The 25,918-nt window shown below is 39.5% G+C and overlaps 1 long non-coding RNA gene across 1 annotated transcript; it reads right to left on the reverse strand.

Moving 5' to 3' along the window:
• Positions 1-335: 335 nt before the first annotated feature.
• Positions 336-18,346, reverse strand: Gm40404. Its single transcript, XR_869483.1, has 3 exons — positions 18,189-18,346; positions 10,510-10,561; positions 336-428 (listed from the first exon to the last, which is right to left on the reverse strand). It is a non-coding gene; the product is annotated as a predicted gene, 40404 (long non-coding RNA).
• Positions 18,347-25,918: the final 7,572 nt, after the last annotated feature.

Below are 25,918 nucleotides of genomic sequence, written 5' to 3' on the forward strand. Positions count from 1 at the left end.
TATATTTGACAATCAATCAACAGTGAATACATTTGTCTATGTGCAGGAAGTGGGTATGGGTGCATGGTCGGCATGGTGCTGGGCCCTGTGAGCCACATGTGTTTACTGCCTTGCTCAAGCATGCGCAGTGAAACTGCATGCGTGTTCCTTGTGATCTGGATCTGTCTGCCTATCTGTGACCGACCTGAGCCTGGGGTGTGTGTGATCCTGATTGTATGAGGTGGTTTGGAGCAAGGTGAGGCCAGTCGCTGCGAGGATAGGAGTTTAGCCCTTGCTGAAAGAAGGATGGAGAAAGAAGAACCTGCTGGGAAAGCAAGCTGGAGGGGAAAAAGCAGGAAGTAAAGAAGTTGCTGCATAAACCCACCTTGGTGTCTTTGTCAGTCTTGTCTCTGCAGGTCTGAGACTGCGGCAAGCAGGGACTGTGGCACCTATGGGTCGAGACGAAATATTGAAAAGGTAGGTAGATGTAATTTCAGTTTATCTAAGGAATAGTATCCAGTTACATGTTATTGTAATAAAATACCTAATATTGGGTAATTTGTGAAGAAAAGGCTTCTATAAGCTCACATTCTCAAAGGATGGAGATACAAGACTGGAAAACAAATATCATAGCTATGGATGTTTACCAAAATAGATGATAGATAGATAGATAGATAGATAGATAGATAGATAGATAGATGATAGATAGATAAAACAATAGATAGATTGATCAACAGATAGATCAATAGATAAAGAAATTGATTGATTGAATTGATAGATAAAACATAAATGTATAAAATATATTTCACACAGTGACAAATACAATTGGCATGACAACTTCATTCAAAATTGTAAAACTTGGAATCATATTATATGCTCACATGTGAATGGAGGCATATCGTGGTTATTAGTATAACTGGAAAGTGCTCATTAATAAAACATGAATCACTGATTTGTGAAAAAGTATGAGCTAGCTAAAGACATCAATATTAATAAAACACATACAGAGAAAATGTAGTCAAATACTAATCTGTACAGAATATATTACACTCTGAAGTAGGCCACACTAATTTACACTACAAGACTGCAAATATCTACCTGCTTGGATCAGGCACAGAGAGCATGGGGCAGAAATGAACTTTGGCAAGTAAAGCATTTCTATGTTAGGGCTTGGTGGATCTCTTATTCTGGCTTTATATTATTGTGATGTAACACTATTGTACTGGCTAGTTTTGTGTCAATTTGACACAGCTGGAGTTATCACAGAGAAAGTACCTTCAGTTGAGGAAATGCCTCCATGAGATACAACTGTCAGGCATTTTCTCAATTAGTGATCAAGGGGGAAAGGCCCCTTGTGGGTGGTTCTATAAGAGAGCAGGCTGATCAAGCCAGGGGAGGCAAGCCAGTAAAGAACATCCCTCCATGGCCTCTGCATCGGCTCCTGCTTTCTGACCTGCTTGAGTTCCAGTCCTGACTTCCTTGGTGATGAACAGCAGTATGGAAGTGTAAGCCGAATAAACCCTTTCCTCCCCAACTTGCTTCTTGGTCATGATGTTTGTGCAGGAATAGAAACCCTGACTAAGACAAATTGGTACCAGCAGAGTGGGGTATTCCTGTGACAATCTGACCATGTTTTGGGGAGGACGGTGGAAGGACTTTGGAACTTTGGGCTTGAAGATCCATCCATTGTTAAGAGCTCTGTCGGATGTTGTATAGGAGCTTGGAAGATAATGTTGAGAACACTGCAGAAGATGGAGGTCTGGTTTGTGAAATTTCAGAGGGAAAATTAAAGACTCTTTTCAGGGCCATTGCTGTTTTGATTGTGAAGATTCTGTAGTTCTGGTTAGCTGGGGCTGAAGAATCAGCTGTGATCAACAAGATACCAGAACTACTAAAGCACAAACTTTGCATTACTGGGACTATTGATGCTGGTTAGCTGGAGCTAAGAAATTAGCGGTGATTAAGAAGAGACCAACATCATTGAGGTGACATCTTCTGGGAAGTGTTTTCCCGAAAGCACAAAGAGGCTGTGTTCTAGAGATGGCCAAGGTTGTACTACTGCTGCAGCGGGACTTGGTAATGTGTAAGGGTCACCCAGGTGGTACTGGTTTTGAAGGCATGAAGGGGTCAAGCAGAGCAGCTGAGGCTCAGCACTGTGAGAGGCCATGGAAGGCCATGGGTGAAGGTGCAGCCTCAGTTGCAATTGAAGGCCCAGGACTGAAGGGGTCATGCAGTGTTTTGGAGATGCCAGTACCATGAGATGCCCACCAAGAGCAGCAGCAGCAACAGTGGAGTACAGGCATCTGGAGCCTAGAGGACGACGCCTGTGCTACAAAGGGCATGGCTGGAGAAGTGACCCAAGCCCTTGGAGAAGCCCAGAAGATCGTGAGTTGGATCCCAGACATTGGACGGTTGGAGATTGATTTTTGCTTTTCATTGTGACTGTGCCATAATATTTTCCCTCTTGAAGGAAGAAACTGTTTTAGTGGAGCCCACAGTTAAGAGAGTTTTAATTGTAAAAAGACTTTGGATTTTAAAAGAGATGGATATTTTAAAGAGATTGAAATTTTAAGAATATGTAAAGACTGTGGGACTTTTAAAGTTATTTAGATCTTGGGGATGAATAAGATTGTAAGGGTTGAGGCTTACCTGTGATGTGTTTGTGTGTCAAGTTGACAAGGGGTCAATTGTACTGGCTAGTTTTGTGTCAACTTGACACAGCTGGAGTTATCACTGAGAAAGGACCTTCAGTTGAGGAAATGCCTCCATGAGATACAACTGTCAGGCATTTTCTCAATTAGTGATCAAGGGGGAAAGGCCCCTTGTGGGTGGGATCATCTCTGGGCTGGTAGTCTTGGTTCTATAAGAGAGCAGGCTGATCAAGCCAGGGGAGGCAAGCCAGTAAAGAACATCCCTCCATGGCCTCTGCATCGGCTCCTGCTTTCTGACCTGCTTGAGTTCCAGTCCTGACTTCCTTGGTGATGAACAGCAGTATGGAAGTGTTCTCATTACATGAGAAAATGTCTGCAGGCTTACCTCGAGCCAGATCTTATTAAGGCACTTTCAGAATTGAGGTTCCCTCCTCTGATAAGATTATATCTTGTGTCATATGCTCATAAAACTACTGGGCACAACGGTTGAAAAGGAGTGCACATTTGGTATAATTCTTATTTCTTATGACTTACTATAGATACATAATGTTACATACACACTCCAACTTTAAGACTTGATTTTTTTTCAATGTCAGGATCAAAACCAGAAAGAAATCCCAAGTTAATAACCACTTCAAAACTGAAGGTCACAGGAAACTACCCAGGACTATACAGCATGAAATTGACCATGCATATGTAGTGAAATCATCCAGAAAACTGACAAATATAAATGTGGATCAGAGAAAGTAACATATCACTTGATCAATAATAAATGCCTTGAGTTTAATCAATTTACTATAATTCTATCAAAGCAATTGCTTCTCCCTTCAAAAATATCTATAAACTATATTCTTATTATTACTACCATCATTATCAGGATTCATGAGACAGTCTCACTCTATAGCCAATGATGTTCAAATGTACTATATAGCCTAGGTAGCCCTCAAATTCATGTATGTAGAAGGTTTATAATTCTGAGCCACCATATCCAGTAGCCTGAATTCATTTTACTGTATCTACGTAGTTTCAATTTATCATCAAATGTATCATAGAGAGACAGAGAAAGAATGAGAACATATATGGAATATGGAAGATTCTATGACTTTTTTTAACTAGCTGGGCATTAAGTCATGAAGTGTGAAATTGTATTTGACAGCAAACAAAAGCCTTTTTCTAAAGATAAATTTATCTACAAGCAAGAAACAACAAATAGTAACTAACCAACAAACAGACTCCCACAACTACAAATTAGTTATTAATTGAGCAGTCAAAGCCCTGGGATATAAATATATCCTAACGACATTACTGTATGTTTCTTATTTATAGGGTTCTCTATATGGTTCTGTGTATCATTCAGGAGAAAGCTGAATCCTCAGGGTATTGGAGCAAAGGGCGACCATTCTCTAGACAAATGCTGCTCTGTGTGCCAGGAAGGAAGATGGCTTCCCTTGTGTTCACCCAGATTTCAGAAGAATATTTTTCCCTTAATAGCTCATGTCTCTGTTCACACAGGAGACTGAGACCTATGATTAAAACTTCTAGTTGGTAACTAGTTACAAATCATCACATGAAATAAATGAAGATGATATTTCATTTTTACCTTTCCATTATACTGCACATTGATGCAGGGACTTAGTCCATTCTCATTTCACAGATACAAGGATGTCTTTTACTACAGTCATCATCATAAATACATGTCCCACTGAAATGTACACAGTCTCCCTCTTTCTGTAGTGATTTCATTACCATCTAATCACTATAAACAGACAAAGAGGCAGATTTTAAAATTTGAAGCTTATATTGTTGTAGGTCATGAGTTATGAAACAAATTGAATTGACAATGATGTATATATCATATAATTATTTATATATATGTATATCGATACATGTGTATATATGCACATACATCCACACAAAATAATAATCATATTAAAAACTAAAGATATAAATTGTCTCTTGAGCACAAATCAATGTCTTATCTTTTTGATAATAGTAATTTTGTACAGTAAACAAAATTATTCTTCAGCATTTGAAACAATAAGTGATAATTTTATATTGAAGTTATTATTCTGAGATACTTTGTGCAATGATGGCTAACAAAAAAAGGAAGAAATAAATGTATGTGACATCCCAGGACAAAGTCTTAGATGACTGATTTTAAAGAGAAATACAAAGTGTGTAGGATAATTTCAAATGACAGTTGTGAGTACTACATTGACTCTTAATTTTGAGTTCTGTACATCAGAGCTATCAGGTCTACACTGAAACATGGTGATTGAATGTCTTCCCTGCATTCAACACAACTATAATCTCTGCTGTTTAGTGTACTAGGTGCCACACCTACCTTCTGGTAAAAAAGAATCTTAAACGTTGAATAAAAAATAAATTAAATGAAAAGTGATACATACGTATTAACTCAGTATTTGGGGGTAAACACAGATGATAAGGCTTTGGAAATCTGAATGACTAGTGTTACAAATCATGCCAGAATTGGATTTTGAACAAGGACATGGTCAAATATTAACTAATAATTAAAATTTCATTCAATACATTTGTGAAAGGAAATGATGTTGATCCCTATATAGACTAAGGTTCAGTAGCAGTGAAACTCCAAAGCAGAGTGTTGCAGTCAGCCTTTCTCATAATAGGCATGGCAAGAAGAATAATGAATCTATGGAAAATGATCATTCAAACCCTAAATAATTAATGTGGACAGATGCAGTGGAGGACAAATGTAGCTTCAGCATTTGGGAGGCAATTGTAGGAGGATCGGGATTTTAATGTTGTCTTGGGCAAGTGACATTAAATCTAGGTTGTGCAATGAGAAGATATATCAAAGAAGATGAAGCAGGGGTAAAACCTAAAGAACTCAGATGACAAAGGGAAAATCTTCAAAAGAAGTCAATGTTATTGAGCCCTAGATATGATATCCTGAGCTTTTGTTCCCACCGGAAAGAACACGCTCAGGACAACCGGAATTTTCTGCGGCAAAAGCTTTATTGCTTACTTCTTCAGGAGCAAGAGAGAAAATGGCAAAACCCTGTCCCTTTTAAGGAGAATTATCCTCTGCCTAGGACATGTCGCTCCCTGATTGGCTGCAGCACATTGGCCGAGTTGTCGTCTTGGGGAAGGCAGAGCACATGGAGTGGAAAACTACCCTGGCACATGCGCAGATTATTTGTTTACTACTTAGAACACAGGATGTCAGTGCCATCTTGTAATGGCGAATGTGAGGGCAGCTTCCCACAATATAAGTTTGAGAAAACAGACTATATAGATTTACAATAGAACAAAAGAGGAAGATAAATAGCCAAGTGGCTCATGAATAATAGAAAAGAAGGTAAAATAAAATAGGAATGAGTGTGCACATTAGCCAGTCATGAGATATGATAGGTACAGTCAAAAAAGCATTGTAATGAACATGAGCAAAGACAGAAAGGATCTGGCAGACACAAACTATTCACAGATACACAGGAAGCACAACATCTGACTTTACCTCAGGTAGTGATGCCCACCTACAGCTCTATACATGAAACATAAGGAAGGCTCACAACTGCTCATTGTGTTCCTTAGCAGCTCACATTCTAACAAAGGTAGAGGTTAGTGCATCTTCTCACTGGAGAAAGAAATGTGGAAGTCACAGTAACCTTCATACCACCAAACTTCCAACCTTAGTAAACCCACCACCAGCAGGGAAAAATTCTGTAGCATAGTAATGGTTTATGAAGCTCTCAACCTGGATGAATGTATGTTATCAGCTTCCAGTACCTCAATGCAAATGTTATCTGCTGCCCATATGTGACTCTCTGTGGTGCTGTAGACTATAAACAATTTTATTTACTCTGTGTTCAGTCACTACCAACTGTATCCTTGTAAGCTATATGTAGGAGGAACAGTTGTAGCCTCTTTGAAATGATACATTATTCAGAAAATTTATATGGTGTTCTACTTTTATAAAGAAAACCCAAAGTTAATAACAATTTATATGGTATGATCATATCAATACACCTAAGAAGGTATACTCTATTCCTTAACAACACCTATGACAGCCTTCTTGATAGTATTTTTGTAGAGAAAAGGAAATTATTTTCCTTCTGATTTGGAACCTAGCTCTTTTCTCTGGCAGATCACATTTATAATAGAAGGGAGCCCTGCCTGCCAACTTCCCAGGCACTGAATGGAAGAAAGATTACTGAGAAAGTTATCAGTGTGCATGACATGCCTCAGATAGGTTCTGCACCATTGAGAAGAAATTCAGTGAATGACACATTGAAAATGTAACCATTAACAAAAGCCAGCACACACAGGAGATACAACCTGTAATGTTTCAGATACTAGGATTACAAAATAGCATATTTAAAATAAGTATGCTTGGTATTTATCAAGAAAAAGATGTTATGTCAGGTATATAATATTTGGAGACATGAGAATCAGGAGTTCCAGGCTAACCCAGCTGAAATGAATTCCTATCTCAAAACAACAAAAACAAAAAAAAGGTTTAAAGTATTTTAAAAGATATAAAGGACTTCTTTGTCAAAGATCATGTCCATAAGTGTGTTGTTTTATTTCTGAGTGTTCAATTCTATTCCCTTGATCTATATGTCTGTCTGTGTATGCCATTTGTATAACTATAGCTCTGTATTATAGCTTGAGGTCAGAAATGGTGATTCCCCAAGAAGTTATTTTATTGTTAGAACTTGTTTTTGCTATACTGGGTTTTTTGTTTTCCCATAGGAAACTTAAAATTTCTCTTTCAATATCTTTAAATTTTTCTGTTGGAATATTAACGGAATTGCAGTGAATCTATACATTGCTTTTTGTAGGATTGCCATTTTTACTATGTTAATCCTACCAATTCATGAGGAGGAGAGGTCTCTCCATTTTATGAGGTCTTTTTTGAATGATTTATTGAACAAGAAACTTGAGGGAAGAGGAAGGGAGCAAACTGGTTGGGAGGGGTGATGAGGAGGGGCAGGAGAAAAGGAAAAATTTTCAGGTATTAGGGGAGAGGACCAGGATTGAAGCCTCGAGTGCCAGGCGAATGAACAAAAATATACAACATTGAGATGTGGGGATGGGTGAACCCTTTATTTTTTATTTTTTATTAGGTATTTTCTTCATTTACATTTCCAATGCTATCCCAAAAGTCCCCCATATCCTTCCCCCCCACAACTCCCCTACCCACCCACTCTCATTTCTTGGCCCTGGCGTTCCCCTGTACTGAGGCATATAAAGTTTGCACGAACAATGATCCTCCCCTTTCACTGATGGCCAAATAGGACATCTTCTGGTACATATGCAGCTAGAGACACGAGCTCCGGGGGGTACTGGTTATTTTATATTGTTGTTCCACATATAGGGTTGCATATCCGTTTAGCTCCTTGGGTACTTTCTCTAACTCTTCCATTGGGGGCCCTGTGATCCATACAATATCTGACTGTGAGCATCTCCTTCTGTGTTTGCTAGGCCCCAGAATAGTCTCACAAGAGACAGCTATATCTGGGTCCTTTCAGCAAAATCTTGCTAGTATATGCTATGGTGTCGGCATTTGGAGGCTGATTATGGGATCGGTCCCCGGATAAGGCAGTCTCTAGATTGTCCATCCTTTCCTCTCAGCGCCAAACTTTGTCTCTGAAACTCCTTCCATGGATGTTTTGTTCCTAATTCTACGATGGGGCAAAGTGTCCACACTTTGATCTTCGTTCTTCTTGAGTTTCATGTGTTTTGCAAATTAAATCTTATATCTTGGGTATTCTAAGTTTCTGGGCTAATATCCACTTATCAGTGAGTACATATCATGTGAGTTCTTGTGTGATTGGGTTTCCTCACTCAGGATGGTGCCCTCCAGGTCCATCCATTTGCCTAGGAATTTCATAAATTCATTCTTTTAATGGCTGAGTAGTACTCCATTATGTAAATGTATCATATTTTCAGTATCCATTCCTCTGTTGAGGGGCATCTAGGTTCTTTCTAGCTTCTGGCTATCATAAATAAGGCTTCTATGAACATAATGGAGCATGTGTCCTTCTTACCAGTTGGAACATCTTCTGGATATATGCCCAGAAGAGATATTGTGGGATCTTCCAGTAGTACTATGTCCAATTTTCTGAGGAAGTGCCAGACTGATTTCCAGAGTGGTTGTACAAGCTTGCAAATCCACCAACAATGGAGGAGTGTTCGTCTTTCTCCACATCCTCGCCAGTATCTGTTGTTACCTGAATTTTTGAACTTAGCCATTCTTACTGGTGTGAGTTGGAAACTCAGGGTTGTTTTGATTTGCATTTCCCTGGTGATTAAGGATGCTGAACATTTTTTCAGATACTTCTCAGCCATTCAATCTTCCTCAGGTGAGAATTCTTTGTTTAGCTCTGAGACCCATTTTTTAATTTGATTATTTGTTTTTTCTGAAGTCTACCTTCTTGAGTTTTTTATATATATTGGATATTAGTCCCCTATCTGATTTAGGATAGGTAAAGATCCTTTCCCAATCTGTTGGTGGTCTTTTTGTCTTATTGATGGTGTCTTTTGCTTTGCCGAAGCTTTAGAGTTTCATGAGGTCCCATTTGCCAATTCTTGGTCTTACAGCACAAGCCATTGCTGTTCTATTCAGGAATTTTCCCCCTGTGCCCATATCTTCAAGGCTTTTCCCCACTTTCTCCTCTATAAGTTTCAGTGTCTCTGGTTTTACGTGATGTTCCTTGATCCATTTAGATTTGACCTTAGTACAAGGAGATAGGAATGGATCGATTCACATTCTTCTACATGATAACAACCAGTTGTGCCAGCACCCTTTGTTGAAAATGCTGTCTTTCTTCCACTGGATGGTTTTACCTCCCTTGACAAAGATCAAGTGACCATAGGTGTGTGGGTTCATTTCTGGGTCTTCAATTCTATTCCATTTGTCTACTTGTCTGTCTCTAGACCAGTACCATGCAGTTTTTTATCACAATTGCTCCGTAGTACAGCTTTAGGTCAGGCATGGTGATTCCACTAGAGGTTCTTTTATCCTTGAGAAGAGTTTTTGCTATCCTAGGTTTTTTGTTATTCCAGATGAATCTGCCGATTTCTCTTTCTTATTCGTTGAAGAATTGTGTTGGAATTTTGATGGGGATTGCATTGAATCTGTAGATTGCTTTTGGCAAGATAGCCATTTTTGCAATGTTGATCCTGCCAATCCATGAGCATGGGAGATCTTTCCATCTTCTGAGATCTTCTTTAATTTCTTTCTTCAGAGACTTGAAGTTCTTATCATACAGATCTTTCACTTCCTTAGTTAGAGTCACACCAAGATATTTTTTATTATTTGTGACTACTGAGAAGGGTTTTGTTTCCCTAATTTCTTTCTCACCCTCTTTACTCTTTGTGTAGAGAAAGGCCATTGACTTGTTTGAGTTTATTACCATTTGGTAATCTCTGGAGTTAGTTGTTATAGTTGTCTCTGGTTAGAGCTTGTTTATCTCATGATTCTGTTAGCTTCTATCAGCAGACCTGGAAGACTAGATCTCTCCTGAGTTTCAGTGGTCAGAGCACTCTCTGTTGGCAAGCTCTCCTCTTTCAGGGAAGGTGCACAGATATATGGCATTCGGACCTGCCTCCTGGCAGAAGATGAAAGCCCAAAACAGGGACTTCTGAAGTCCACACTCTCACCTGTGTACACTAGTCTTGGCAGGATCCAGGAACCAAGGCTGATCCCCCAGATACTTCAGCAAAACCCTCCATGGAGGGGCAGACACCTCTCCTCTGGCAGGGAAGGAGCCTGATTCTCTGGAGCCCGAAATGGTGTCTGCTTCAGAAGCTCTATCGCTTCTGCCTGTCCCAGAAGCTGTTAGCTTCTGTAGTATACACTCTCACCTGTGCAGACTAGTCTCAGATGGCTCACCTATATGCTCCAGCACAGCCCTCGGGTGAACCCTTCAGAATGTACCAGAGACCTGGGAAGTGAGAGAATCACAAGGTTAATGGGAAGGACTTTAGATGGAATAACCAGAAGTGGGGAGAGAGAACTTGTCGACTCCACCTTTCAGTAGAATGTCTGGGTATCAAGTGAAGGGACTGGATTCTTGTCACACAGCAAAAACTCTGACTCAAAATAATTGCTGTCTAAAATAACTGCAGGGACAAAAATGAAAACTGAATAAAAGGAGGTCCAGTGACTGGCACTAGGTGGGTCCCATATCAAGAGGAGACTACAATGCCTGACACTCCTACAGATGCTGTGATGTACTTACAGATAGGAGCTTAGCAGACCATCTCTCTAATAGGCTCATAAGAAGCTGACTGAGACAGAAGCAGATACTTACCCTTTCCCAATGATCTGAAGTTGTGGACACCTGTAATTGGATTAGGGAAAGGCTGGGAGAAGTTAAGTAGGAGCATAACCCCATAGAAAAACCAGATGTTTCAACAAACCTGGACCTCCTGAGATCTCATAGACATTCAGCCACCAACCAGGCAGCATACAGTAGCTGATATGAGGCCACTAACACATATAGAGCAGAGGACTGCTTTGTCTGGCCTCAGTAAGTGGAGAGGCACCTAATCCTTGAGAGATTTGAGGTCCCTGAGAAGCAGGAAGCATTGTGGAGTGTGAGAGTGTGTGGGGTGTGGTTGTGGGGACTTCCTCTTGGAAACAGGATTGGAAGAATGAGATGAGGACTGTCAGAGGGTAGACTTGGAGTGGGTTAACAATTTGATTGTAATAAAAGACTAAATATAAATAAATAAATAAATAAATAAATAACCCTTTAAAAAGATATAAAAGACAACTCAGAATATAATAACAATGAATACTATTTTAAGAGAAATACAGAATTATTTGGGAGAAAATCAGTATTTAGTTATTCTAAAACAATCAATAAGCCAGAGGAATGAAAGTGTGTGCTAAGAAAGCAGCAGGGCTGATTCTGAACGTTAAAGGATCAAATGGAGATGAAAAATGAAAGACAAGGGACAGGAAATAATAGAAGATGTGTTAAAAAAAACAAAAGGCCTCAAAAAGCCTTATGCAGAATCACTAGTTAGAAGATTATAGTTGACAACACAAAACAGATTCCTTATGTCTTTGGTAGATTGTGTGTTTTATTTCTTTGCTGTGGTTTGCTCTGTTTTTTTGTCTGTTTGTTTTGTTTTATGTTTACTTACTTGTTTGGTTTTCACATTTTGTGTTGTTTACTTGACTGATTTTCACATTTCTTTTGTTTTGGTACCTACTGATAAGTGGATATTATGCAAAAAAGTACAAAACACTTATGATGTAACTTATAGTCCATATGAAGCTCAAGAATAAGGAAGACCAAAGTATGGATGCTTCGGTCCTACTTAGAATGGGGGACAAAATAGTCACAGGAGATAGATGGACCCCAGAGGGAGAGAGGAAGGAGAGGGAAAAAAGGAACAAGATCAGTGTGGGGGGAGACAGGGAGCAGAGAAATACAGAGGGTCAGGAAATTGAAGGGAGGTATGTAGCAGTGGAGGAAGGAGAGGTGGGTGTAGCCATCAGAAAATCCAGGATTCCAGGTACTCAAGAGTTTTACAGGACACAACAGGGAGGACACTAGCAGAAACACTCTACAAAAGAGAAATAGAACATGTAGAGACCATATCCAGTGGATAACCACTGCCCCTATTTGAGGGATGGGGCCACCAACAAACCTCAAATATATTATTCCAGAATTGATCTGGTCTAAAGGAAATATAGGAGGAAAGAGTGGAATAGAGAACGAAGGATAGGTCATCCAGAGAATGCCCAACCAGGGATTCATCCCATCTACAGACACCAAACCCAGACATTATTGCTGATGCCAAGAAGCACTTGTTGACAAGAGCCTGATATAGCTGTCCTCTGAGAGGCTCTGCCAGAATCTGAGCAATACAGATGCCGATCCTCATAACCCACAATTGAACTGAGCACTGGGCCACAATGGAGGAGGTAGGGCAGAGACTTAAAAAGCAGAAGGTTGTTGCAAGCCCATAGGATGAACAGCAATATCAACCAAATAGACCGGCCAGAGATCCCAGGGGCTAAACCACCAACAAAAGAGTAACCAAGGAGTGACCACCCATCCATCTCCAAAATTTTAACCCAGAATTGCTTCTGTCTAAAGGAAATACAGAGTGGAGCAGAGACTAAATGGAAGGCCATCCAGAAACTGCCAGATCTAGATGGGGATGCATCGTATATGGAATCACCAAACTCAAATGCTATTGCTAATGCCAAGTAGTGCTTGCTGACAGGGGCTTGCTATAGCTGTCTTCAGAGAGTCTCTTCCAGAGGCTGCCCAATACAGATGGTGATGCTTGTAGCCAACCATCATACTAAGCATGGGGACCCAAAAGGAGGAGTTAGGGGAAGGACTGAAGAAGCTGTAGGGGTTTGCAACCCTATAGGAAGAACAACAATATCAACTAACTAGATCCTATAGCAGAGCTCTCAGGGACTAAACCACCATCTAAAGAGTATACATGGAGGAAACTCTGGCTATAGCTGCATATATATCAAAAGATGGCCTTATCTAGCATCAATGGGAGGGTAGATGCCCCAGCTTAGGAGAATGCATGGACAATGAAGCAGGATTGGCTGGGTGGGTGGGTGAGCACCCTCATATAAGCAGGCAGTACAGGGTTTGCTGAGAGGAAACCAGGAAGCGGTTTAACATTTGAAATGTCAACAAAATATCAAAGAAAAAAAGAGAGAGTAAAAGAACATGAAACTCTGTGGTTAGGAAAGTTGGGGAATATCTGTAAGGATGTGGGTTTGGAAAACCTGAAGACAACATACTCTATGAAAAAATATAAGTGGAAAATCAAAATAGAGCAGGTTATGGTGGTGATACACATTTTTAATCCCAGGATTCAGAGACAGAAGCAGGTAGATCTCTGAGAGTGATGTCAACCTTGTCTACAGAGTAAGTTCTAGCACTCTACACAAGGTAACTCTGTATTAAAAAACCTAAGATAAAAACCAAAATAAGATTTTAGAGAAGAATTAAACCATAAAATAATGAGTTATTAAATTAAAATCAAAGCACAAGGCAGGGCCCACAGAGGACTACAAACTAGCACAGGCTATTGTCTCTATACTTGCTCAGTCACCAAAATGATATGGTAACACCTTATTGCTGAAGATACAACATACTTTGACACTAGGATATAGAGTTTTAATCTCAAATCAATCAGGAAACATTTGTCCTTTGACTAGCTTTCAAAGGGTCAGCCTGCCGTTTCAGGCTGCTGGGAGAAAATAATAATCAATGGCTTTACTTCTACCATTCCTAGTTAGATACATGCTAAGCAAGATATGTCCAGTGGTACCATTGTTAGAGGATAACTAACTGCTTTCTTACTGAATTTGAAGCATTTACCACACGAAGGATGTCATGTTTTAATTCTATCAAATCAAAAGCTCATGAATCTTTTGATTCTATCAAATCAAAAGATCATGAGCCATAGGGCAAAATCTTCTATAATCTTTCTGTTACTGGTCATGTGAAAAAATTACATTATTAATTACTTATGTTTATTACCTAGACCTAATTGGATTTTCATTGCCAAGAAGACACCATGATTAAGCACCACTTATAAGGGACAACATTTAATTATTTTTTTTTCATGTTCATAGCTTTATTTATAATAGCCAGAAACTGGAGGGCCTAAGCCACACCAGGTGAGGGACGGACATTCATGGCGAATGACAACATTTAATTATGACTGGCTTACAGGATCATAGGTTCAGTTCCTTATCAAGGTGGGAGCATAGCAGCATCCAGGCAGATGGGGTTGGTGGTGAAAAGGAGCCACAATTTCTACATCTTCATCCATAGATAGATAGGAGAAGACTGACTTCCACATACTTAGGACAAGGGCCTCAAAGTTCACCCCCAGAGAGATATACTTTCTCTAAAACAGGCACACTTAATCCAACAATATCATATTTCCTAATAGTGCCATTCCCTGTACCAAAAATATTCAAACCACCATATTCCACTCTTCATTGGCCTGTTCAAACACATGAGTCTATGGGGAACATACCAAAACATACCTTAATACAAAATGCATTTGGTCCAACTAAAAGTCCCTATAGTCTATAGCAGTCTTAACGATGTCCAAAGTCCAAAGTTAAGTCTTTTCTGAGATTTAATCACTTAAATGTAATCCCTTATGAGACTACAATCAAACAGCAGATAATATACCTCCATCATCACAGGACATATAATATTATTCCAAAATGTCATGTGGAGAAATACTAGACTAAAGCTAGACAGGAAACCAGCTAGGCAACTCCAAACTATGCATCTCCATGTCTTATATCAAAGCAGACTTCAGATCTCCTACTCCTTTTCATCTGTGATGACTGCAATAAACTTCTTTCTCCTGGGTTGGTTCCATACCCTGCTAGCAGCTTTCTTGGCTCATAGTTTCTTGTTCCAATATCTGGGATCTACTCAAGATCTTCTGGGTTCCTCCAAAGCATTACATCACTTCTCCAGCCCTTCCTTTAGTAGCATTCTAGATGTGGTTAACTCCACTCATTTGCTGCTGCTATGCTTGGGGTTCATGCCATGATACTGGCATCTTCAATATACTGGGGTCTTCTGCTGTAACTAGACTTCACCAATAGCCTTTCATAAGCTGTCTTCATGGTGTAAAACCTCAATTTCTTTGTATGACCCTCTCAGTTTTGAGCTATCAACTGCAACTGAGGTTGCCTCTTTCACAGTGGCCTTTCCTGGCCTCTCATAATACCAAGCCTCAGCTGCCCTCCATGACCCCTTCATATCTGCAAAATCAGTACAGCCAGGATGATTCTTACTCATTACCAAGTGCAGCTGGAGCAAGAAGTACAACCTATGCTCTTTCAAACACAGCCTATTTGTGGTATTAGAAAACACTTTCCAGAAGATTTCACCTCAGTGATACTAGTCTCATTTTAACCACTGCTAATTTCTTAGGTTCAGCTAAGAAGCATCATTTATCCCTGTAGTTAGTATTATTCTTTACTCTAAAGTCAGATATTATGGCTGAAGCTACTCATTTCTACTACTTGCTAGGCCTGAACATGCCCTACTTCCTTAAACTATTACTAGCTCTCTGTTTTCCAATTCCCTCAGTGCCTAAGCTTGGCTGTCCTGACACATGTTCTGTAGATAAGACCTTGAACCAGAGATCTTCAAGGTTCTGCCTCCTGAATTCTGAGATTAAAGGCATGCACCACTATGCCTGGATTTAAGATTTTCTACACATAGAACTTCACTGGCTGGCCTTGAACACCTAGATCTGTTTGCCTTTGTCTTCTAGCATTAAAGGTGTTTTTTACCACAGTGCCTGGGCCTAAGAGTTTCAAAGCCATGGTTCGAAAAGATCTGGATCAAAATTGTATATTGTCCAATGCCAAGATCTAGATCACAAGATTGCCCTCTATTTATGGATGGGAGTTCATTCCAGGTTAATAGGAAAACTATTCCTTGTTCAATGGCAAACACAACAACAAGCTTAGCTGGAAGGGATCTGGCCCTGAAATCACCAATCACTTAATCTCTTTATCCCCTTGAACATAGAATTCAGCTCCATTTCACTTCCTTGTGCCCCTTTACTATTACAATATATTTTGTTTAGATTTATTTTTTTAAGCCTGCTATGTTTGACAAAAATGTACCTCATGAGGATAAATTAGAGAACAAAGTCACTGCAGGTCTTTTTTGAGAGTGCATTCATCAAAGCAAATAATAATATAAATCACTTCATCTTAGCCTCAGTTAGATTCTATGGACAAATGCAAAAAGCAGACACATTCAACTCACTACCACAAAACAGTCTCTAGGCCACTTAACTAAAATTCTTCTCCACTAAATCCTCTTTGGGCAAGTCTGTACATTATAAATCTCACTCAGCATCAAAGTCTTCCATATTCCTACTAGAAAATGGAACACTCCTCCATTGTTGATGGGATTGCAACATGGTACAACTACTCTGTAAATCAGTCTGGCTTCTTCTGAGTAAATTGGACATAGTATTACCTGAGGACCCAGATATACCACTCCTGGGCATATACCCAGAAGACATTCCAACATATAACTAAGACACTTACTTCACTATGCTTATAGCAGCCTGATTTACAATAGCCAGAACCTGGAAAGAACGCAGATGTCCTTCAACACCGAAATGCATAGAGAAAATGTGGTACATTTAAACAATGGAGTACAACTCAGCTACTTAAAACAATGTTTTCATGAAATACTTAGGCAAATGGATGGAACTAGAAAATATCATCCTTACTGAAGTAACCCAATAAGAAAAGAACACACATGGTATGCACTCACTGATAAGTGGATATTAGGTCAAAAGATCGGAGTACCCAAGATACAATTCACAGACCACATGAAACTGAAGAAGATGGAAGAACAGTGTGGGTGTTTTGGTCATTCTAAGAAGAAGTAACAAAATATTCACGGCAGCAAATCAAGGAGATGATGTGTGTAGCAGCAACTGAAAGAAAGGCCATCCTGAGACTTCCCCACCTGGGGAACTATCCCATATACAGCCACCAAACATAGACACTCTTGTTCATGCCAAGAAGTACATGCTGATAGGAGCAGAATATACCTGTCTCTTGAGAGGCTCTGTCAGAGCCTAACAGAGACAGATACTCACAGCTGATCATTGGACTGAGCACTGGTTCTCCAATGGAGGAGTTAGCAAAAGGACAGGAGGAGATGATGGGGTCTGCAACTGCATAGGAACAACAGCAATATCAACCACCAGACACCCCCTCCCCAGAGTTCCTCAGGTACTAAAGTACCAACCAAGGAGTACAAATGAAGGGATCTGTGGATCCAGCCACATAGGTAAAAGAAGATGTCCTTGTTGGACACCAAGGGGATAAGAGGCCATTGGTCTTGATGCCTGAGTGTAGGGGAATATGTTGGCAGGGAGTTGGGTGGGTAGAGGAATACCTATATAGAAGCATGTGGAGGGGATATTGGATAGAGGATTTCGGGGAGGGGGAAAACAGGGAAAGGGGATAACATACTAAATATAAGTAAAGAAATTATCCAATAAAAAGTAAAAATGAAATTTAAATAAATAAAATATCCAATAAAAACAGAAGAACGTCCCAGTTAAAACATACCACTGCCCCCCAAATTCACAGCCCTCATATCCACATTTTTGAGAACAAAAGCATGGTCAAGACTTTCACAACAATACCACTCGTGATACCAACTTCTGTCTTTGTGTTTTATTGCTGGAAGGAAACAGCAAGATCAATGCAACACATATACAGGACAATATTTAATTGGGACTGGGTTATAGGTTCAGATATTCATTCCATTACTAACACTGGAGCATGGCAGCATCCAGGCAGATGTGGACTGAGAGGAGAAGCTGGAATTTCTAGTTTGATCTAAAGGCAAACAGGGGAAATTTGGCTTCCACATGACTAGGTAAAGGGTCTCAAAGCCTACTCCCACACTGACACATATGCCCCAACCAGGGCACACCTGCAAAATTACCAAAACTCCTAATAAGCCACTTCCTAGGTCAAACATATTCCAGCTACCATACCTGGATACACCAAAACTTGGTCAAGAAGCTTCATTTTATAATGGGAAGTAGTCAGTACCAAGCAGCATGGTGGCTCATAGTCCCAGTGGAAACAGAATATGTTCCCAGTCCTATAGGGCCATTGTCATAAACCTCTTCCCCAAACACAACCAGCAAGTGTCAGGGAATAGCAGGGACAAGGAAGTAGCAAAAATGTAAGAGCCAGGTGTTTCAGAAAAGCTCTGTGATATGATCACATGTTGACATGACAAAGCTATGTCACAGAGGATGGACATCACAGCAGCTGTGGTTACATACATGCAACTACACAAGATTAAGACAGCTAAATTTCCGCATAGATGGGGAGGACCCTCTGCCCTTAATGAATCACTATTGTTAGGTTACTGCAAATAGAGATTAATTCTTTTTGAGGGTGTGGTCATTGGTAGTTTTCCTTGCTCCAGTAGGTGCCCAACAACCATGGACCTATGAACATACTAATTAATAAAACATGGCTTAGAGTATAACATGATAGGGCACATGTAGGGAAAGTTTGAGGGGGCAAGGAGGTGCTGGTTATGATATGATCAAATTTGCTTTTATATATATTAGATTTTCAAGAAAAATAGATACTACTACTACTAAGGAAGATCAATGAAGCTTTCTACCATGTCAGAAATGAACATAAACCTTAATGTTTATAAAGTACAATAACCTGAAATGGAAAGTAGACATACATATGTACATTATAAGAATTTATTCTTATATTTGTAAGTGACAGCTGTCCTACTTTAGAGGTGCTTCAGTGCTGGGGAATGCCTGGTGTGCAGCCAGCCCTCATCTCAGGAGAAGCAGAATGAATTCTTTGATAGTGGTCCATAGTCTATGTATTCCCTTGCCATACCAGCAAGGGAAATGGAGTGGTCTGTGGAAAATGTTACAATTCCTGGTCCTCACTTACCTTCATGGTGTCCACATGCCAGGCAAGAAGGAATAGGCAGAGCTTGGGAGGTGAGGAACTGGTCTGATTCTGAGTGCACGACAACAGTAGAGACAGGCTGTAGGAGAAGTCATTTTCTTCAGGAGATTCAGTCTCCTGATTAAGATGAACACCTTCCTAGGGCCTTTAGAGAGATAAACTTTGCTTGTTTGTACTGGTTTATTTGATGGTGTATGTGAATGCATATACTTTTATTTGTGGCGAAACAGGAATTAAATAGCTTCTGTGTGAAGGAAGGCCCAGGAAGGAAGTTCACTTGCTGAATGTTAGGAGGCTATCTCCATACTTCCTTACCTTGAAGAACTAAAACCATCTGTCTTTGGGCTTTATTAATTGTGAGACCTTTAATGACTCCTTTTATTTCTTGAGGAGTTTTAATGCTTTTTCAGTAGTTTCTTCTGATCTTCATTTGCCTCTGGTATCTTTCTAGAAAATTTTCCATTTCCTTAAGATTTTCCAATTTTGTAAAGTACATGCTTTTGAAGTAAGAGCTACTCATTCCTTCCCCTGAAGACATCATATCCTGAGGAATCTCAGAAGATCAACAGCACTCAGAGCATTTAGTAAGTACCCACTGAAACTCCCATAGTTGGTGCTAGGAGCCCAATGGTCTTGGGACACATCACCCCCCAAAACTCCAGCCCATTGAATACCACTGCCATTCTGCTGGGACAGACTGCTAGCTAGTTTGCTCCCCTGAACATACCACAACCTGAGGTATCCCAGGAGATTTGCTGCACTCAGGACATTGGACAGACACCACAACCAGAGACAACCCAGTTGAACAACTGCAAACAGAGTAATTGACACCATAGCCTAGAGGCATCCCAGGAGTTTCTCTACATACAAGGAAACTGGGTAAACAACCCCAGATTCTGAAGATGTTCCAGAGGTTCTGTGACATGTAGGGCAACTGACCCAACAGACTGAAAGCCTTCCTGGCATTCTGGTGCACACAGGGAAACAGAAACCGTATTCCACACAGGTCCCCTACCCATAACAGCTTGACAAAGGACCACAATTTGGCTGCTCCTCCAAAGACCCAACAGTCTGAAGGTCTCCCAGATCTACTGCAGCCAGGGCAAAATATCAGCTGTTTCTCTGGCCCTCTGAAGACACCTTCCCCCCAAGGCTTAGTTTGAAGGCCTCACAGGAGGTCTTCTACAGCCAGGGCCACAGGCCAAACAGGAGTCCTGAAGCAACCCAGGGACAAAAGCAAACTCTACACAGAGTCACCCAAACCAGCAATCACCAGGGAATTTGTTCATTGTCTTTTATTATGTCTCCCTTTTAATTTCTGTTTTAGTTTATTTGCATTCTGCCTCTGTATCTTTTGGATAGGTTGGCTAAGGTTTTGTTTATTTTGTTGATTTTCTTAAAGAACCAACTGTTGGTATTGTTGCTTCTTTGTATTATTTTCTTTGTATCAAACTAATTGATTTAAGCTCTGATTTTTATTATTTTTTACCTTCTATTTCTCTTTTTTTTCCCTGGAGCTTTCATGTATATGTTTAACTTTTTGTAAGAGAACTTTCTAATTTCATTGTGGTGGCACTTAGTGTCGCTTTCTGGTGTTTTTACTGTTGAAGTTCAGCTTTAATTCATGGTAGTCTGATGAGACACAAAGCACTACTTTAATTTTCTTTTACCTGTTGAGGGTTGCTTTATGACTGACTATAGAGTCAGTTAAGGAGAAGGATCCATGAGATGCTGAGAAGAACATATTTTGTTTTTTTTTCTGGGTGAAATATTCTATAGATGTTTGATAGATCCATTTCATTCATAGTGTCTTTTAGTTTCATTATTACTCTGCCTAGTTTTTGTCTGAATGACCTGGCACGTCATGAGAGCGAGGTGTTGAAGTCTTCCACTGTTAATATCTAGGGTTTGATTTGGGATTTAAATTTAGTAATGTTTCTTTTTAAAATATGGGTGACATTGTGTATAGTTATTCAGAATTGAGATAATCATCTTGGTAGAATTTTTCTTTGATGAGTATGAAGTTTCAGTCCCTGTCTCTTTTGCTTAATCTACTTTATAAGATTTCTTTATAAGATTTGAATGTCTAATGCAGCTTGTTTTTTGGGTCCATTTACTTGGAAGTCTTCTTTATCAGCCATTTACTCTGAGGTAATGTCTATTTTTTATTCCTAAAGTGTGTTTCATTACATAGCAGAATTATGGGTCATATTTTTGCATCAATTCTGTTAGAATGTTTGTTTTATGGAGAAATGAGCCCATTGATATTGAGAGAAATTAATGACCAGTGGTTGTTATTTCTTCTTATTTTAGTGTTTGTTGTTTTAATGTGTGTGTGTGTGTGTGTGTGTGTGTGTGTGTGTGTGTATCCTTTCCCTTGTTTTTGCATGTATAGAGTTACTTATTTCCTGTGTTTTCTTGAATGTAGTTATTCTCCTTGTGTTGGAATATTTCTTCTAGTATTTTTAGGCTTTATTTGTGGATAGATCATTTTGAATTTGGATTTGCCTTGAAATATTTTGTTTTCTCCATCTGAGGTGATTGAGAGTTTTGCTGGATATTATAGTCTATGTTGAAGTCAGGATTTTTTAGAATTTGCAACATATCTGTCCAGGCCCTTCTAGGATTTAGAGTCCTTGTTCAGAAGTTCGTTATTTTTGTATGGTCTGCCCTTTACCCCTTTCTTCTTTTCATATTCTTTCTTTGTTCTGTAGATGTCTGTTTTGTATAATAAGTTGGGGGAGAATTACATTTTCTTGTCCATTCTATCTGGTGTTCTGTAGACATGTGTATTTTTGTACATATCTCTTTCTTTAGGTGGGGATTTATTTTCTCTGGCTTGTTGAATATATTTTGTGGGCCTTGGAGCTGGGACACTTAATTTTCTTCTATCTCTATTATTCTCAGCTTACTTCTTTAAATGGAATTCTTGATTTCCTGAAAGTTTTGTATCAGGAATATTTTAGAGTTTACTTTTCTTCAATTGATTTATCAATATTTTCTCTTGTATTTTTACACTTCAGATTCTCGAATCCATCTCATGTACTCTGTTGATGCTTGTATCTGTTGTTCCTCTTCTCTTCCCTAGATTTTCCATATCTAGAATTCCTAAGTTTATGTTTTCTTTGTTGCTTCTATTTCTATCTCTCTTTATTACTTCTATTCCTTGTGGAATAAAAGTGTTCCTGTTGTGGCAGGATTCTGATCAGTATCTTTGGTATGTATGGTTATGCATCTACAGGTCTGTATGATTCAGGATGTGCAGGTCTGTTGAACAGCCACAGATCTGATCAAAATGGGCAGATGAGTGGATGGAAAATGGAGACCCCCCTGATGTAGTCACTAGGCAGGGTAGCTCAGTTTGCTGCGGAGGACTTGTCAAGCAGGGAAGGTGACTGGTGAAGGGTTATATTGTAGCTCTTAACTGTGCTTCAATTAAGATATTTTATTCTACTTATAATGAAATACTCAGAAGAGAACTGGTCTCCCAGGAGTGTGGCACACATGTGAGCACAGGAAGACTACATTTTCTACTCCTAGGACCCACCTAGCGAACTCAGGCCACAGGAAACAAGGAACAACCTTAGACATGACCCTTCTGGTTCCGTTTGTGTCCTGAACGGACTCTGTGCCACAGCTCTTCATAGCCAAATACTGCCAGGAAACAGCTGGTCTTCCAGGAGTTCTACACATCTGTGAGCACAAGTATGACCAACACTTTGGCTCAGATTCCTGGATAAGAGGCACCCACCCAGAGCCATCAGGACCTATGAACCAAGGTACAGCTGAGGACAGGATACTTCTGGTTTTCATATGCACAGAAAACTGACCCCGTGCCACAGCTCTTATGCAAATTCCACCCAGACAGAGCTGGTCTCTCAGGAGTGCTGACACTTAGGTTGTCAGGAGGGATGGGCCATAATCAGAGACAACAAGATTTGATAAAATCAAAGCTAACCAGATAGCATGAGGCAAGGGCAGGAGCAAAATCAACAGAAACCAAGGATACTTGGCCTCATCAGTACCCTCTTCCTCACCTCAGAGAGTTCTGGATACCCCAACACACCAAAAAAAAAATACTATACTTTAAAAGCACATCCCATGATGATGATTGAGGACTTTAAGAAAGACAAAAATAACCCCCTTAAAGAAATACAGAAGAACACAGGTAAACAGGTAGAAGATGTTAAAAAGGATACACAAAAATTCCTTAAAGAACTACAGGAAAACATAAGTAAAGAGGTGAAGTTATTGAACAAAACCATCCAGGATCTAAAAATGAAAATAGAAACAATAAAGAAATAATAAGGGAGACAACAATAAAGATAGAAAGCCTTGGAAATAGATCAGTAGTCAAAGATACAAACATCAGCAAATGAATAAATGAGATGGAAGGCAGAAGTTCAAGTGCAGAAGATACCATAGAAAATATTGACTCCACAGTCAAAGAAAATGAAAAAAGCTCCAAATCCCATAATCCAGGAAATCCAGGACACAATGGGAAGACCAAACCTAAGGATAATAGGTATAGAAGAGCAAAGATTCCCAACTAAAAGAGCCAGTAAATATATTCAACAAAATTATAGAAGAAAAAGTCCCTAGCATAAAGAAAGATGTTCATAATCAAACAAGCGACCTACAGGACTTGAAATAGACTGTACCAGTAAAGAAATTCTCCGTGTCATACAATAATCAAAACACCAAATGCACAAAACAAAAATAGAATATTAAAACAGTAAGGGAAAAGGCAAAGTAACATATAAAGGCAGACCAATGAGAAATACATCAGACATCTCCCAGAGACTATGAAAGCTAGACAATCCTGGGCAGATGTTATACAGAGCCTAGGAGAACACAAATACTAGCCCAGCCTACTATACCCATGAATAAAACAAAATTACAAATTATCTTTCCTCAAACCCAGCCCTACAAAGGATAATACACAAAAAACTTCAGCACAAGGAGGGAAACTTCACCCTAAAAGAAAACAAGAAATTGATCTTCTTTAATCAAACCTAAAAGAAGATAGCAACAAAAACATAATTCCACCTCTGACAACAAACATAACAGGAATCAACAATCACTATTCCTTAATACCTCTTAATATCAATGGACTCAATTCCCCAATCAAAGACATAGACTAACAGAATAGATACATAGACCAGATCCAGCCTTTTGCTGCATACAGGAAACACATTTCAGTGTCAAAGATAGACACTACCTCCATGTAAATGGCTAGAAAACTATCTTCCAAGCTAACAGTCCCAAGAAACAAGCTGGAGTAGCCATTCTAATATCAAATAAAATTAACTTTAAACCAAAAGTCATCAAAGACATAAGGAAGGATATTTCATACTCATCACAGGAAAAATCTACCAAGAAGAAATCTCAATTCTGAACATGTATGCTCCAAATGCAAGGCCACCCACATAAATAAAAGAAACTTTGCTAAAGCACAAAGAACACATTACACCTCACAAAATAATAGTGGGAGACTTCAATACCCCATTCTCATAAATGGACAGATCATGAAAACTGATATTAAAAAGAGACACACTGAAACTAATAGAAGTTATGTACCAAATGGACCTAAATGATATTTATATAATATTTCATCCTAAAGGAAAAGTATATACCTTCTTCTCAGAACCTCATTGTTCCTACTCCAAAATTGATTTTATAATCATTCACAAAACAGGCCTCAACAAATAAAAGAAGATTGAAATAATCCCATGCATCCTATCAGATGACCATGGACAAAGACGTATCTTCAATAAGAACATAAACCAGAGAAAGCTCACATATATGTGGAAGCTGAACAACACTCTACTCAATGATAACTTGGTCAAGGGAGAAATACAGAAAGAAACTAAAGACATTTTATAATTTAATGGACATGAAGGCACAACATACCAAAACTTATGGGGCACAATGAAAGCAGAGCTAAGCAGAAAGATCATAGCTCTAAGTGCCTCTAAAAGAAACTGGAGAGAGCATACTTAATAGCACACCTGAAAGTTCTAAAATAAAAAAACCCAAATACACCCAAGAGGACTAGATGGCAGGAAATTATCAAACTCACAGAACCGGAATTAATCAAACTCAGGGCTGAAATCAACCAACTAGAAACAGAAAGAATTGCACAAAGAATCAAGAAAACCAGGAGCTGATTCTTTGAGAAATCCATCCCTTCCTTCCTTTCCTTCCTTCCTTCCTTCCTTCCTTCCTTCCTTCCTTCCTTCCTTCCTTCCTTCCTTCCTTCCTTCCTTCCTTCCTTTCTTTCTTTCTTTCTTTCTTTCTTTTTTAATTTACTTTTATTTTTATTAGGTATTTCCCTCGTTTACATTTTCAATGCTATCCCAAACGTCCGCCACACCCATCCCCCCCAATCCACTACCCACCCACTCCCCCGTTTTGGCCCTGGGGTTCCCCTGTACTGGGGCATATACAGTTTGCAAGTCCAATGGGCCTCTCTTTGCAGTGATGACCGACTAGGCCATCTTTTGATACATATGCAGCTAGAGTCAAGAGCTCCGGGTATTGGTTAGTTCATAATGTTGTTCCACCTATAGGGTTGCAGTTCCCTTTAGCTCCTTGAGTAATTTCTCTAGCTCCTCCATTGGGGGCCATGTGACCCATCCAATAGCTGACTGTGATCATCCACTTCTGTGTTTGCTAGGCCCCGGCATAGTCTCACAGGAGACAGCTATATCTGGGTCCTTTAAGCAAAATCTTGCTAGTGTATGCAATGGTGTCAGCGTTTGGGAGCTGA

This window comes from Mus musculus, chromosome 6, assembly GCF_000001635.26.
Source record: "Mus musculus strain C57BL/6J chromosome 6, GRCm38.p6 C57BL/6J".
Taxonomy (NCBI): domain Eukaryota; kingdom Metazoa; phylum Chordata; class Mammalia; order Rodentia; family Muridae; genus Mus; species Mus musculus.